The following is a 15,210-nucleotide window of genomic DNA, read 5'->3' as shown; positions in this document are numbered from 1 at the left end:
TGGAGGAAGAAGGTGGGGGTGGAGGATTCTTACAGGTAGGTGGCAGACAGACAGAAATTCTAAAAGCAAATGTGCTGTTCTCTTTGGAATTAGAATCACTAAGAGACATCTGGCTTTCTGAGCCATCAGATGCTTACACTAGCCATTGTCCTTGAGGATCAGGTATGCTCATTAGCCATTTACATGAGATTTGATTTACAATTTGTTAGCTGAAAACAATCTCAAGCCTTACAGATGTAAAATATGTACATATTGATGACAAAGGACAACTCAAAATTACCACTGCTCTACAACTACTTCTAAGAGCTAAGAACTTAACTGATACATGCATTCTCCTTTCTCTCGACCAGGCTGCTGTTTCTTTTCTTTCATTTCCCTAATATAAGGAATTCAGAAGCTTCACAGGGACATAAAACAATATAAAATGCTAATAGTTCCAGAGTGGGCTTGGAGATCATGATGTACCAGGCTTCTAGTGATGTTTGTCAAAGACCCTATTCCCTTTCCATTGTCAACAGAAATCCTATAGAACAAAAGGGCAGAGGAATGCCGGGGCCTAAGACTCCAGAACATGGAGATATATGGTTTTTTTCATAGCAGTTTTGAGAATTGAGTCTGATTCACTCCTGTTTACTCCACCTCAGAGTTTTTGGGCTAGATCCTCAGCTGGAGACTTCAGTGGAGTGATGCTCACTCATACCTGGTGAAGACCAACTCTAAATCTGGTTCTGAATAAACTGGACTGTCCTGAATTTTCGTGCTGGTGCTCCTGAATTTAGGGAGGAAAATTTACTAGAAGTTATGAAAGAAGCAAACCACACCTCTTTGCATCTCACTTGCTGCAATTTACTCAGCTGTTTTGGGGTATTTTTACTGAAGTTCTCACTGAGGCTTTCTGCAGTAGAAGCAGTTTTCACTTCCACTGAAACTCGTTAGGAGCTCAACAGAGTGCAGTCATTTACTGGAGACACTGAATCAGTGCACTTCTGCCTTCCATGGCCAAACTCTCTTCCCAGCCAGTGTCACCCACTTTTAGGAAGGTACTGGCCCCCTGCAGTTTTCCAGGCACATGGGAAGCCCAACCAATGTAACCTCAACCCCTGGTGGACTTTTGGCCAATAGAGACTTCCATCAGGTTCCATGCAGAGGAGAGGGCTCTGTAGGGGACCTATATGTCCATTACAATGTTAAACCTCCTCCTGAGTAGTGTTTCTGATAGTATGTAGCTCTCTTAGGCCAGTCACTGTATCAGGCAGGCATAGTGATGATAATACCGAGCTTTTATCTAACATTTGTCATCAGTAGATCTCAAAGTGCTTCACAAGGCAGATACCTAATGTTTGTGAGTAATTTTCCAAATATCCATATACTGCAGTTAAGGATTGCATTATGATACATAGGTCATATGTTAATACAGCATATTGAATTGTATTATAATTTTGCACCACACAAAGGTTGTCAAATATAGTCAGTAGCATTACAAGTTTCTTTGTTGCAGTGACTTGGTTATACAGTGCCTAACATTGTCTTGTCCAGTTTGACAGAAGGGGCTAAATAATACTGATAAATCCTAAATAGAGAGATTACCAGCTGATCAGGTTAATGACTGTTCATCAATCATGCTATCTAGTGTCATGTGGAAATCTTACCTGTTTCTCTCAGGATAAAGATTCAATGTTTTAAAAAAGATACTGATGTGTGGAATGTAAGGTCTTATGGTTACAACTGTTGGCTGCTTCTCTACATTTATTTTAATATGTCTCAGTCCATTTGTACAATGATGATGGATGAAGGTTATGAAATCTTCCTAGTAGAAATGCACAAACATTTACTGCAATGTGTACTTTGGTACCTAAAACTCTAGATCTATTGTTGCAATCATTTACATGCCTGCAGTCCCATTGAAGACAGTGGTGTAAAGGAGGGAAAATTTTTTCCTTTGCTATGTTAGATGAATCAATTTCTTCCCATATTGATGGGTAGGTGTATATCTGCTTAGTATATCACTGCCATTATTCAGTGTGCCTGTATTGCTAGTTCATTAATCTTGCTACCTACTGCCAGCTCCACTGCAGTGTGCCAGTATTTCTAGTTCATTAATCTTAACCTACTGCTAGATCCACTGCATCGGGCCCCTTCCATTCATCCTTTTGTACCTTGTGTCCTCCCTCTCTCCATCCCCACTTCCTAATGCCTGTCACTTTCACCACCCCATCACTGCTACCCACTCATTCCTTGATTGATCCCCGGGTGATGGGGTGTACAAACCCCACGTTGGCTAGGCAAGGGTTAAAGAACTGCTTTGAGTCCAGATAACCTGATCTGCAAGGAGTGTCTGGCTTGAACCTAAAAGGGGGGGAGCCCAGCTCAACCAGTGGCAGACCTGGGAGCAGAGCAGACTTTCAGGCCTCAGCTCCTGGAGAAGGTTTGGCTGAGAGCAGGAACTACTTAAATGACAGCTGACTGTTGATGTGTCCCCCTCCTTCGCCAGTCAGGGGTAGGTGGGCCTGATGTGCAACAGTTATTTTGGGACTATTACCAGTGATCACCTGTGGGTGCTGAACAGGACTACGGCCTGCCAGAGGCTCCCTGAAGGAAGGGAGGCCTATGCTAGGCTTGTGTTTATTCATTTGTCTTTCTTTTCCCTTTTGAATTTTTCATAGTCCTAAAAGAGATGGATTCCCATGGGACTCAGTTGGAGGGTGAGTCTCCCACAGCTGGACCTATCCTATTGATTTCCCTGACACTGAGGACTAGGGGCTGGATGAATCCCCAAGGCGGGAGACCAATTCTGTTACACACAGTCACCTCCGTTCAATAAAAACATAAAATGAAGCATGCTTCATGCATTATGAAGCAAAAATTACCATCCAAAGCATTCTTATGACTGTTGTCTCATACCCTTTGTTCTCCCTTACCTTCTCCCCTACTCTTTGCTAGTTATTTTCATTCAAGTCGTTAAATGTAAACTTGGGTAATAAATTCTTTGAGGTATGAACTGTAGGACGAAGGCCCTAAACTGGCCTCAGACGCAGACTGGAAGCCAGTGGAGGGACTGGAGCACAAGCATGATTTGTTCACTGTGGCCTAAACCATAGAGGAAGTGTGCAGCCGCATTTTGTACCAGCTGGAGACTTTGCATTGCTTTTCCATTCAGATTTATGTACAGTAAATTATAGTACTCCAGCCTGGAGGTGACATGTCCTGCGGCCAGGTCCTTGCTTGAGAGAAAGTAGTGACATTTCCTAGTTAGCGAGAGGAGATATCTTTAGTCACTGACGTTATCTGGTCATCCATGATGTTACCTGGTCATCCAGGCTTAGTGGTGAGTCAACTAGGACCCCAAACCATCTAACCATTGTGATGATTTAGGGCCTTCTCTTCAGAAGAAAAGTGGCAGCGTCCCAACTGGTACTTTAGTGTTTCTGCTCTTCTGGCCAGAATCACTTTGGTTGTGCCTGGGTTGAGTCTGAGCCAGATGCTCTTAATCAAGGAGATGATATATGTTGAATGAATTTGGTGCTTATGCCAATAATAGACTGCCAATATGGAAATAATGGATTGCCAAAAGCCCTGGCTGGGATGATTTGGCTGGGTTGGTCCTGCTTTGAGCAGACGGGTTGGATTAGATGACCTCCTGATGTCCCTTCCAACCCCAATCTTCTATGATTCTATGAATACCAGAAGGAACCAGATATACCTACCATTGCTCTGATGACTACAAATTACTACCATCTGGCATTGGTTAGATTGAAGTCATGTATCTTCTGTGACCAGTCTTTTGGCTAATTTCTGCAAAATGCGTGTCTCCTATATAGTCATGTAGCCCTCCCATAATATCTGTTTACTCATATTTATTCTATTTGTCATGTTTTATTCAAATGTTAGATTTGAGCTTTCTGAGTCAGGAAATTGTCTTTGTGCTATTTATTTGTACACTACTTCATACAGTGAACTTCTGATTCGAGTCCTTAGATGTTACTGCAATAGAAATAATAGAGTGGGCAGGTGATTTAGAAGCATCACATCACAGCTCTACTAATGCTTTCCAACTTTGATCTGCAACATGCTCACAGTGCTATATTGCTGCATCTTAACTGCTGAAACTTTTATGGTTTTGCTGTACCAAAGTTCATTAAGCAAACTATCAGAACAAGCACTTTTAGAAATCTGATGTAAAAGCATAGCCTTCATAACATGTGTATGGTTTTCACTGAAAGCCGTTCTGCTTCTCATAGTGCAGCTGAAATAATCAGCTTTCTCCCCAAGGAAGTTTTATATTTTAATGTAACACCAAGTCAAGTAAAACAATTTTTGAGAAAAAAAGATGATGACATAAAACAGCTGATCTTGGAACTGGATATGCAAACATGGTGAAGTGCAGAATGGATTCATTTATTCAAACAATAAATACAACAATTAATTTAACTAACAGCAAGGCTTCCAAAAACACACTATAAACATTATGGGTCTTGCTTATCAAATATTTCTGTAATAAAATGCATACTGCCCTTATATTGCCCTCCTTTTTTCCCCACCTTATGAGCAGATGTATTTGAATTGCATTTCCAAATGGACCCCCTCTAGAAATGATGTGTTAGCACTGGTAAACACAGAAGTATCAGGGACTTTGGAAAGCAAATCAGTGCAGCCATGGTCATGGCATGACCCCTGCTGGTAAGAAAGAGATTACATTTGATAATTATATCTACTATCTAATGTAGGGGGCAGGGGGAACATCTTCTTTTGGTTTGAAATTAATTGTGCATTTCATTTGCAGTAGTAATTTAGAGAAGCCATAAGAGGCAACATAAGGCATATACATAACTTTAGCTAGGTTCTTCAGCAACAGCAAATGGATACAGTCTGTCTGTTCTGCTATTTTTGCATGACTGCTGGTTACAGTGAATCCCTGCCTCCATGAGTGATGCTCCAAAATGGTACTCTGCCTTCTGAAGCAGGTTGGCTACATTACAGTGTCTCGCCTAACCACTGACACACATGGTAGCTTATTTCTGCTGATAATTGGTTTGACGCTGAGTAGAACAAAGTAGTTGAACAGAAGCTTCCTCAATGTACTGTCTCGCATACTCTGCTATTTGATCACACATTCATGCTGATATTAACAGGCTGAGACACCTAATTTGGATTACACATTTCACCTTTCTGATGCAATTAAATTTACTCTCTCTCTCTCTCAGAATACATTATAGTACATTTTACTGATGACAACTGCCTGTAATTGGTTCATACATCACCTTTATGGGGATAGGGTTGACCTAATCATCGTCCAAATCATGTCTCTTCCTTGGTCATGCTGGTGTCTCTCCCCAGGTGTTTGCCCACCAGAGCCTGATGGCAACACACTTCACCGGGAGAGGAGAGCTCTGCCTGTGTCCCTTGACTGAACCTGAGCAGGTTGTGTACGTCCCATAAACTCTTTCCCCATTATCTCTCCTGCCAGGTAATACAACAGTAAAATTCTTCTTAAAAGATTTATTTAAAAAACAGAAGAATTCAGACACATTGTTTACGATATCTAGATTTGTGCTTCTCATAAGGTAAACTAAGAAGGTACTCTTAGCTTCAATAAAGAAACAAGCAAGAATTTTTCATGGTTAGAAAACAATCCTTCCTAGTCACCTTTTTCCCCAAAACCTAACTGGTCTATACCCCTCCCCTAGCTAGGTTGCCTCCATTGCAGTGGGAGTTTTTCTGTTTCTGAATCTTAAGTATCTTACTGCACAAGTCATCTTGCAAGTATCCCCTTTACCCAGTCAAGCTAGCTAGTTTCTGATGAGTCTATCCATTGTTCTTAGGAATATGTAATTTGGTCTGGCTGGCTGGCTGGAATTTTCTTAGTCTGATGCTCACCTTTTGCTGAGATGCAAAATGATTCCAACTAACCAGAAGCACCCAGCTTCACAGGGAATGGTCCCTTCAACTCGCAGTCCCCAAAAATATCAGCTACCCTAGGATCTGGATGCCAGTTCCCCTGCAACAAGCTGGAACTAGCCATTACAGAAGACATAAGCCGGCCCAAGCCTGGACAGAAGAGAGGAGAAAAGAAGCCCCTAGACTCCACTATCCAGGGAGAGAGACCTGATCGCCAGCTTCATCCATGAAGCCTTCCATGCACCGGAAGTCAAGGGAAAGCCAAAATTTGAGCAACCCTTGCTCCACTCCAGCCCACCTTTCAGTGGGATCCCACAACTGAATTGCCAGTATTACATCTAGAGTACAGTAGAACCTCAGAGTTATGAGCACCTTGGGAATGGAGGTTGTTCATAACTCTGAAATGTTCATAACTCTGAACAAAACATTATGGTTTTTCTTTTAAAGGTTTACAACTGAACATTGAATCGATACAGCTTTGAAACTTTACTATGAAGAAGAAAAAATGCTACTTTCCGTTTATTTTTTTAGTAGCTTACGTTTAACATTCTGAATTGTATTTGTTTTTTTTTATTTTTGTCTCTGTTGCTGCCTGATTCTGGTTCCAAATGAGATGTGTGGTTGGCAGGTCAGTTCGTAACTCTGATGTTCGCAACTCTGAGGTTCTACTGTATGTCTTTACTGTAGTTATCCTGGGTGATCAGCACAATCCACAAAGGAATTTAGGTACCTAAACCCCAGACTTAAGCACCTACGTCTGGGAAATATTCTGATATCATTTACACTGATGTGAATCTGGACTAAGTCTTCCGAAGTACATTTCTTCTGCAGCCTTAGAAGGTGCTCGAAGTTGCATACTCCGCTGTAGAGAGCAGGGAGCCCTGGCGTCACTCTGCAGGCCTTGAAAGCATTTGAACGTTGTAAGGTGTGCACAGGAGCTGGAAAGAACACAGTTGTGGTGCTCTTCTCCTTTGGCTCACAAAGATCTCCAGAAGAACAGGAAAGCTCTTCTCCTACAAGCTTTGAGGTGTGTGGAGGAGGTGTAGAAAAGGAGTTCCCACGATTGGAGACCACCTAATTTTATAGAAAAAGCCTGGATGTATTATCTGAGAAATAGTATGGTATTGCCTGATTTAAAGACTGTATCACAATCCATATAGACTAGACAGTAGGGTTACAGTAGCACTGGTTAGTTCCTAATTTTAGCCATGTGTTTTCCTTGAATGTAGCTTTTTGTATGGACCAGGATATTGCATCTCAAAATTGGAGCGGCAGCAGCAGAAGAAATGGCATCTCATACGCTAAACCAGTATGCATTCCTCAGAAAGCTACGGCATTTAAATAAGTCATAGCTGGACATGGATGTGCAGGAGCATCAGAGCTACCTTCTAGTTGGCTGCTTCCCATCCAGTTATTTCTACCTTCAAATATTAGAAAGCTGCTGTATTAAAATGTAACAAATATTAAATATCTAACAGGGAACAAACACTCAATGAGAGAAGCAGCCAGGGTCAGATGCATATGCATTTAAGGTACTTAACACCAAAAGGTCTGTGCTTCTATACTTCCATGGCTACTAAAGCAAGAAACTCAAATTTGGCTTGCTTTGTAGACCTCATTGAGAAGAAGATTAGTCCAACTGCTATAGGCTGAAGGCTTAAATTCTCTTACATATTTTCCTATTGCATAAAAGTGGATAGTATTTTTCTGATACAGAGACTCAATGGCACAGAGTTTCATAAGTTTTATTCCACAATCTTTTTTTTCTTGTTGCAATTTTGAAGACTTTTATATTTCATCAAATTTCATCTTCTAAGTTTAGCTATTTTTTATTTACCCCTCAGAAAAAAGACAGTGAGAACAATTTGTTTACAATGAGAATAAATGTACCTTTTCCAACCCCACTTCACACAAAAAAGAATGAGAGTTTGCTCATATTTTCCAAAACAATCCACCAAGGGACCAAAATCAAGACAGGAACATTTCAGTCCAAAAGGTGAAAGTTTCAAAATTACGGGTAAGATCCTGAACTCACTGAAGTCAAGGGAAAGACTCACCCTAACTTCAGTGGACTTTAGATCAAGACCTACAACCCCAATTCAGCAAAGTGCTTAAGCATGTGCTTAAAGTCAAGCATATTCATAAGTGCTTCGCTGAATAGGGATGCTTTGATGGACCTAAATAAGCATCTGAAATTGAAAAGATCTATCTACTCTACATATATGCGTCCTTTCACTGTAATACCTGAGCACCTCCTTATCTGAATGCCTAGAGCTATAACCTTAACTGTATCAGCCACTGCTTGCACCTACTCTAATAAGTGTAAAACATATTGACTGACATTCAATGGGTTATGTAACAGAGTCAAAATTATAATGTAATTTTACAGTGTTTACAACATTAACTCACAACTTTTAATAAGTAGCAGTAAAATTGATGCTCTCTCATCTATAGTTGTGCTTTGTACAGAAAAGGTACCAATTCGTTTATTTACAATTAAATAACAGCTGTACTCAAGAATGAACAGAGTAACGATCAAGTTACATTTCAATAACAAAAGTTCTTAGTGAGGGAAGTGAAACAAAGTTCAGATAGTTTGACTTGCTTTGTTAGTCAGCCTTGTGAGAAAACTCAGATGTGATAATCCCAGTAAGTCACAGTCCCCAAGGAAGATTATAAAACTCCTTCAAGACTAAATCAATCATCAGGCCTCAAGACTCTGCTCAAAGCCCTGTGTGTATTTTTCCATTGCTTCAGCTAGCTGAACCAAAGAGCATATAATTGGCCCAAAGTAAAGAGCTCTTTTAAAATATGTTCACAGGAGTCAGACACATAGATTTCTTCATTTGCAAATGTGCCATCTTTTGGACACTGGAGGATTGCACACTTTCTCATATTAAAAGAACTCTTTCTTGTTGCTTTATTGCATGTTCCTTACTTTATTTGTGACTCAGTGGCATCCTAAGCAACAACAGACAATTTCATTTGGAAATACACTGGGAGAAACCACTGGAGTTACTTTCAATCTAAATAATTTTCTTCTGCTCTATGAGGGAGTCATCAAGAGAAAAACTAGACGCTGCTATTCCCTATCATTTGAGGAGATTTTCACTTTTTCTTGTATGTCTACTGAAAGCCAGAAATGATCCCCTTTTTAACAAAAGAAACAAGCACAGAATTCGTGTCTCCTGCAGATCCCTCCCCCCAACCCCCCACACAGAATAATAGATTCTGTCAGGGAGGGTCTGCAATTACATCTTTCACCCATTGCTGTGGTACCAGAAGAGAGGGCAGCTGGCTCACTGCCAGAGGCAGAGAGGGAGGGAACACTTTGTCCTGGGCCCCTCTTCTTCTACAAAGGTTCTGGAGTCCTTGCATGGCATTGCCTCTGAGAAGATAGGTAAACATTTAACTTCAGAAAACTTCTGAGCTTTCATGAAAATGCCTGCTTTTTTGCATGATAAATGTACACAGAGAGAATGTGGAATTTCACATACCAGTAAAGATGACATAAAACAAGCACTGCTGAAAATCTTTTTCTTATGCTTGTGAGATGTAGAAGGTTCTTCTCCCCCGAGGAGGTTCGTTAGCTGGGGCTACAAAAGGCTCACAGGAAGGCAGTGGAGGAGGGGAGGGAAAGCCAAAAGGGGGAAGAAGCTATAAAGTAGGGTAAGCGTTGCTTGGTTGAAAATATGAGGTGACCCTCTTTTCCTTCCCCCCCCCCCCACCCTCGCTGCTGTTAAGCTGGACTTTTGTGAGGTGGTGGGCAAGCAACCTGTAAATAAATTGCTATTGTGGGAGTATGGAGCTATGGTCTCTGAGTGGTTTGTGAGTGCAGGGGACCTGAGTAGGAGGAAGGCCTTGTGCCAACCCATTATACTTGGGAGTTTGTCCAGGACCTAGAGCCAGCAAATGAGGTTGGCAGCCTAGGGGTGGAAGAGACCCTGCAATGGCTCATGAAGCAGCAGGAGCAGATGCAGCAGGTGATGGAGAACTTCTGGCAAGCACATCAGGTGGAGGGACAGGTCTTGCTCACCTGGTAAACAGAAAAGCCTGCAGGACTTCATAAGGGATCAGGCCAGCACACAGCAGCAACTCCTGCAACATATGGTGAGCCCTGTGGTGGGGGATGGGACCTGACCTCCATCTATGGGTCTATATAAAATGGGCCCTGCAGATGACCTGGATGCCTTCCTCAGTATGTTCAAGCGGGTAGCAATGGGTGCAGGTTGGGAGAGGCAACCTTGGCCCTATAGCTGGCACCATACCTGGCTGGTGACGCCCAGGTGGCCTACAGGGCCTTGAGCAATGAGCAGGCCAGGGACTATAAGGTGGTAAGGGCAGCTGTCGTCAATCGGGGGGCTTGACAGCAGAGAAATACCGCCAGAAGTTTTGGGTGGCCCAGTGGACAGGGAGTGTGTGGTTCCAGGCATTTGCCCAGAGGTTAATGGACTGGGGCACCTGCTGGCTGAGGCCTGATATGTACACCATAGGGGAAATAATGAATGTGTGGGTCCTTGAACAGTTTTTACAAAGCCTGCCTGAAACATTCAGGTTTGCGTCAGGAGGCATCTGTTGAGCACAGTAGATGTGGAGGTAAAGCTGACCGAAGAGCATGCAGAGGCAGACCTTCCCCGGAGAGAAGGTCGGTCCTATAAGGACCTGGAGTTGGGGGGAAGGAAAAACCAGGGAATCAACCTCGAGGAAGGGACCAGAGAGGAAGAAGGAGGAGCCCTGAGAAGCTTCCGGTAGAACTGAGCAGATAGTTTGCTGGCAGTGTGGGTGCCCTGGACTTTAAAAAGGTGACTGCGGACATATTGAGTGGCATGTTGCCAAATTTTGCAGCTGGACTAATGCCGGAGGACAGGAAAAGATACAGAAGCTGCCCACTGTCCTCACTAAGAGGCTCGAGGGAGGAGGAAAGCCCTAGACAACAGAGTCCAGAAGGGAAAAAGGGTAGAGAGGAAGGAATGAGGGAGATGGCCAGCCCAGGCCCCTTAGCAAGGGAAAAACAGTCAGTGGAGCCCCTTCACATGCAGCTCCTGAGAAGGGAGGCTGGGCCCTGCTAGATGGGTTGAAGGAACTGGAGGCCCTGGTGGTTCTGGGGAAGGTTGGGACAGACCCTGGTCCCCTGCTGAAAGAAAGGGGACAAATGGAAGAGGGGCAACCCCAGGGGTGTGATTGGTGTGAGGACCAGTGGGTGGCAATGGAGCTGTGGAGGCATCCATCCCCTGCACAGTGTACTTTCTGTGGGTGGGGGGATGAACAAACCCCAAAAGAGTAACCCTGGGAATCACCCAATAGAAGGGGAGACACTTCCCCGATCAGACCACACTGGTAAAGGAAGGAGGGGACAGGGAAGGATGTACCTGGCGGCTCATAAGAGGGAGGTATGTGACCAGGTACTGGGTAAGAGAAAGCTGAGCCAGCCCTCTGTCACATGAGCCATAATTAAGGGAAATTTGGAGCCGGCTGAGTAAGCCAGCATTAGTGGGCGCTCACTAGGCTCACAGGAAGGAAGTGAGAGGGAGAAAAGCCAGAAGGGGGAAGAAGCCACAGAGTAAGGTGAGTTCCCCTCTGTTGGTGGCTGAGACTGTGAGGCCCCCAAGGCTGTTAAGCTGGACAGTTTGTACATAGAAGGTGGTGGGTAAGCAACCTGTAAATAAATCACACTGGTTGTAGCACAAAGCTGAGGTCTCTGATTGGCTTGTGGGTGCAGAGGACCTGAGCAGGAGCTTGTGCCAACCCATTACAACTGGCCTAAAAATAGAAAATTGTACCTATGTAATTAAAGGTGTGAATTTAAACAGATATCTTAAACTGCTGCAAAAGGCTGAGTGGACACACTCATTTTGGTTTAAAAGTGTCTTATTTAGGGTTAGCTTAAATTGATTGGGAACTAATTTAAGCTAAATCAAAGGAAACAAGTTTTTTTTATCAAAATAAATGTGTCCACACCACCCTTTTGCACCCATTTAACTATATCTTTTTAAAAGTCAATTCAAGTTGTCAAGTTGCATTGTACAATTTTCTCAAGTAGACCAGACCTCAGAAATAGCTGTGGGGAAGTGAGAAATAATGAAGGGAATACAAAAGAATTTGGAATTCTGTATATATCAATGTTTCATCTCTTATATCCATTAATGTCCACTGGTATTGGGATGGCGTGCTTAGGAGTGCACTACCCTCTCTTTAACAGTGCTTCCCTCTTTCTCCTTCTACCCCCCCCCCCCCCCAACTTTTATCTGAAAGAATGGGAGGAACCATGCCTACCCCTAGTGCCAGCTGTACTCACAATCCCAGATTGATATATGTGTTTGTATATGTTTAGCCTTTCGGCATATTTATCTTCCGACGGCCAATCAGAGACAAAATTTGTAAAGATGTGCTGACAGTCTCATTCTTTTGAATAAGAGGAGCCATGGGGAGAGTCCATGTGAAACAACATCCATAATATTCCATTTTTACTGACTTCTCATCTGAGTGTTGGGCCACTGGAGCCATCCCCTCCCCGCAAAATCACTTTTTCTAATTTTGAGGAAGTAAACCTGAACATTTCCCTGTGAGATTCTCAAAGCATTTGGTGGCTGTGTGTGTGTGTGTCAGTGTTATGTCACAGTATAGATGTACGTGGTGAAAACAATTAAAATGAAGAATTGTGCATCAAGAAGTAACAGTGGTCTGCACAGAAACAAAGAGCCTTTTGGTTTCCTGTGTTAGAGATATGGTAGATATACAACTTTTAGTCCTTAATGCATCTGAGGAAGCATATCTCAGTGGGGAACTACGTAGAAATTGGCTGTGGGTTTTTTAGTTTGCAAAATCCCTCCTCTTAGTTATTTATTTACATATGCAGTGTTGTAGTCATGTTGGTCCCAGGATATTAGAGAGACAAGGTGGGTGAGGTAATATCTTTTATCGGTCCAACTTCTGTTGGTAAGAGAAACCTGAAGAGTTCTGTGTAAGCTTGAAGGCTTGTCTCTCTCACCAACAGACAGTCATCCAATAAAAGATATTAGCTCACCCTGTTTGTTTGTTTTTGCATGATAGAGGCCATATATGCTGCAAGAGAGCAATTCTTATAGGGATTGACTGGTGACCAATAAACATTCTGGAGAGAAAAGAGAGAAAACAAAACAAGCAGTGTTTTTTACTCTGTACAGATCCCCGGTAGCTCTCATTAACTGTCAGAAATTATGCAACAACATAAGCATTTTCTACAGTGACTCTTGCTTCTGTTGCTGGAAGCATGCAGATTGATGTAATTTCTGAAGTGGTTTAGAGCTTTCAGCCAACACGCAGCTGAACCTTTCTGTGACAATAAATGGATGTTGTCATTTTACGTTAGTTAGGATGCCTGTGTGGTAGCAGGCAAGCTTGCACTAAGCCCACGTGATTCTGCTTGGTACTGAAGCAGCATACAGAATACTCCTGGCTAGTTTTTTATGTTTAATATTGAAGAGTGTATGCTATGGCCCTGTCTGCCCTAAGGAAATAAGCTAAAAGTTGCCCATCCATTTCTATTACTCATTTGACTTCACCTTTGTTAGTGATGTTGGGAACCCCAGTGTAGTAGATCTTTGCTTTCAGCATTGTGACATGTACCCCCTGGTCAGAGCAAATACATGATAAGGGACAATGGGAATGTTTATGCAAACTATTTTTCTACATCAAGTCATACTGTAAATCCACAGTTCTTACCTGTTCATAAGCAGTCATGTCATTCATAACTACAGGGCATGGCACTCCATTCCCTCCACACACACACATTTCATTGCATGATATGGCACTACCTCGCTTACTGTGAAGATTATACAAGCAAATTAATAAACATCCTATTCTCCATCTTCCATTGGCCCATGCAAGTCCATAACAGGGGAGCACAGAGCCTCCCTGATTTGCGTTGCCTAGGTGTATCTTGCCCCAACTGTGATAGGTGCACTTGCTGGTTGAATGTATAGGTTCAGTCATCCATTACTGTCATAGCTCAGTTCAAGGATAAATGCCTTCACAAAGATTATGAAAAGCACACCGACTCACAATCATGCGGATAGCATTGATGATAGAGGCATCTAAATGTGTCTGAAAACAGCACCAGCAGGATTTCAGTCTGCCAAATGCACATTCATCCCCGTTCTGCACCTGCTGACAGCATAACTCCCCCTTTTGCCAGGCCCCCCTGAGATCAGGACAGAGCCCTGCCTGGGACTATTTTGTTTAATCCTGCCCCCGTCCTACCCCATAATACCTGCTCCCACATTGTCTCTTGCATTTTTATTCTGCTCCCTCACACAAAAAACCTTAGGTCCCACAAATCACACAAGAGACAGAGATTCCCCAATGCTACTAAAAAAAAAACCCAATGGTCAGTTAATATATTATATATAAACTGAATTCAGACATAATTTTTACCACTAAAAGAGTAAAACAATACTTTAACTCCTGTTATAATAGATATCAAATATCTGTCTATCCCTCACTTAAATTTAAGTATTAAAAGTTTTAATGTGTTTTCCTACAAATTAATGTAGTCCCTCCCACAACAAAGTACATTTTATCTTCTCCTGCTATTATGGCAGCAAGTCCTGCAGGGCCCATGAGATCCCAGTCCCACTGTGGGGCTCTGGATCAGGATGTGGTTTCAGAAGTCAACGCAAAAGGGGGCAGGTGGGGCACCCCAGGATAATAGTTGGGACAGTAACTCAATTTATGACAATGTCATTTGGTGGAAATAGTGTCCCAGCCTGTCCATGAATGTAGACTCCCAATCGTCAGAAAATCCTGGCATCATAATCTTTTCCAGTTCCGCCCACGTTGGCACCTAGATCTCAGCCTCTATGGTACACATAATAATGGGGTAGTACCTTTTTGTGGTTTATGTACTTGTGTTTCCTGAGGGGGACAAATGATGGGAACATGAATCCCATCAATGGCTTCGGTGCAGTTTGGAAACCCCATTCTTTCAAAACGAATAATCACTGCAGGGATATTGTTTATCCCCACCTCCTTTGAGTAAATCACACTCCTGATTGCCTCAGAAACCTCCGCAGCCACTTTACCCACAGTTGACTTTCCAACCCCAAGCTGGTTAGCAATGGGCAGGCTGGGTAGTCAGCTTCCAGCGAGTTATAGCAACCTGCTTTTGGACAGCTAGGGCTGTGTCATGTGTCACGTGTGTCATGATGCTGGAGGGTCAGTGCAAGCTGCTCACAAAGCTCCAGAAATGTATCTTTTTTATGCAAAAGTTCTGGATCCATTGCTGGTCATCCCAGGTTCTCATGACAATGTGATCACACCAGTTTGTGCTTGTGGCCC

Source organism: Emydura macquarii, unplaced genomic scaffold (assembly GCF_026122565.2).
Source record: "Emydura macquarii macquarii isolate MOO-44397 ecotype Brisbane River unplaced genomic scaffold, CSIRO-AGI_Emac_v2 contig_2531, whole genome shotgun sequence".
NCBI classification, from domain to species: domain Eukaryota; kingdom Metazoa; phylum Chordata; order Testudines; family Chelidae; genus Emydura; species Emydura macquarii.
The sequence above is the reverse complement of the archived record's forward strand: the minus strand, read 5'-3'. Positions refer to the sequence as shown.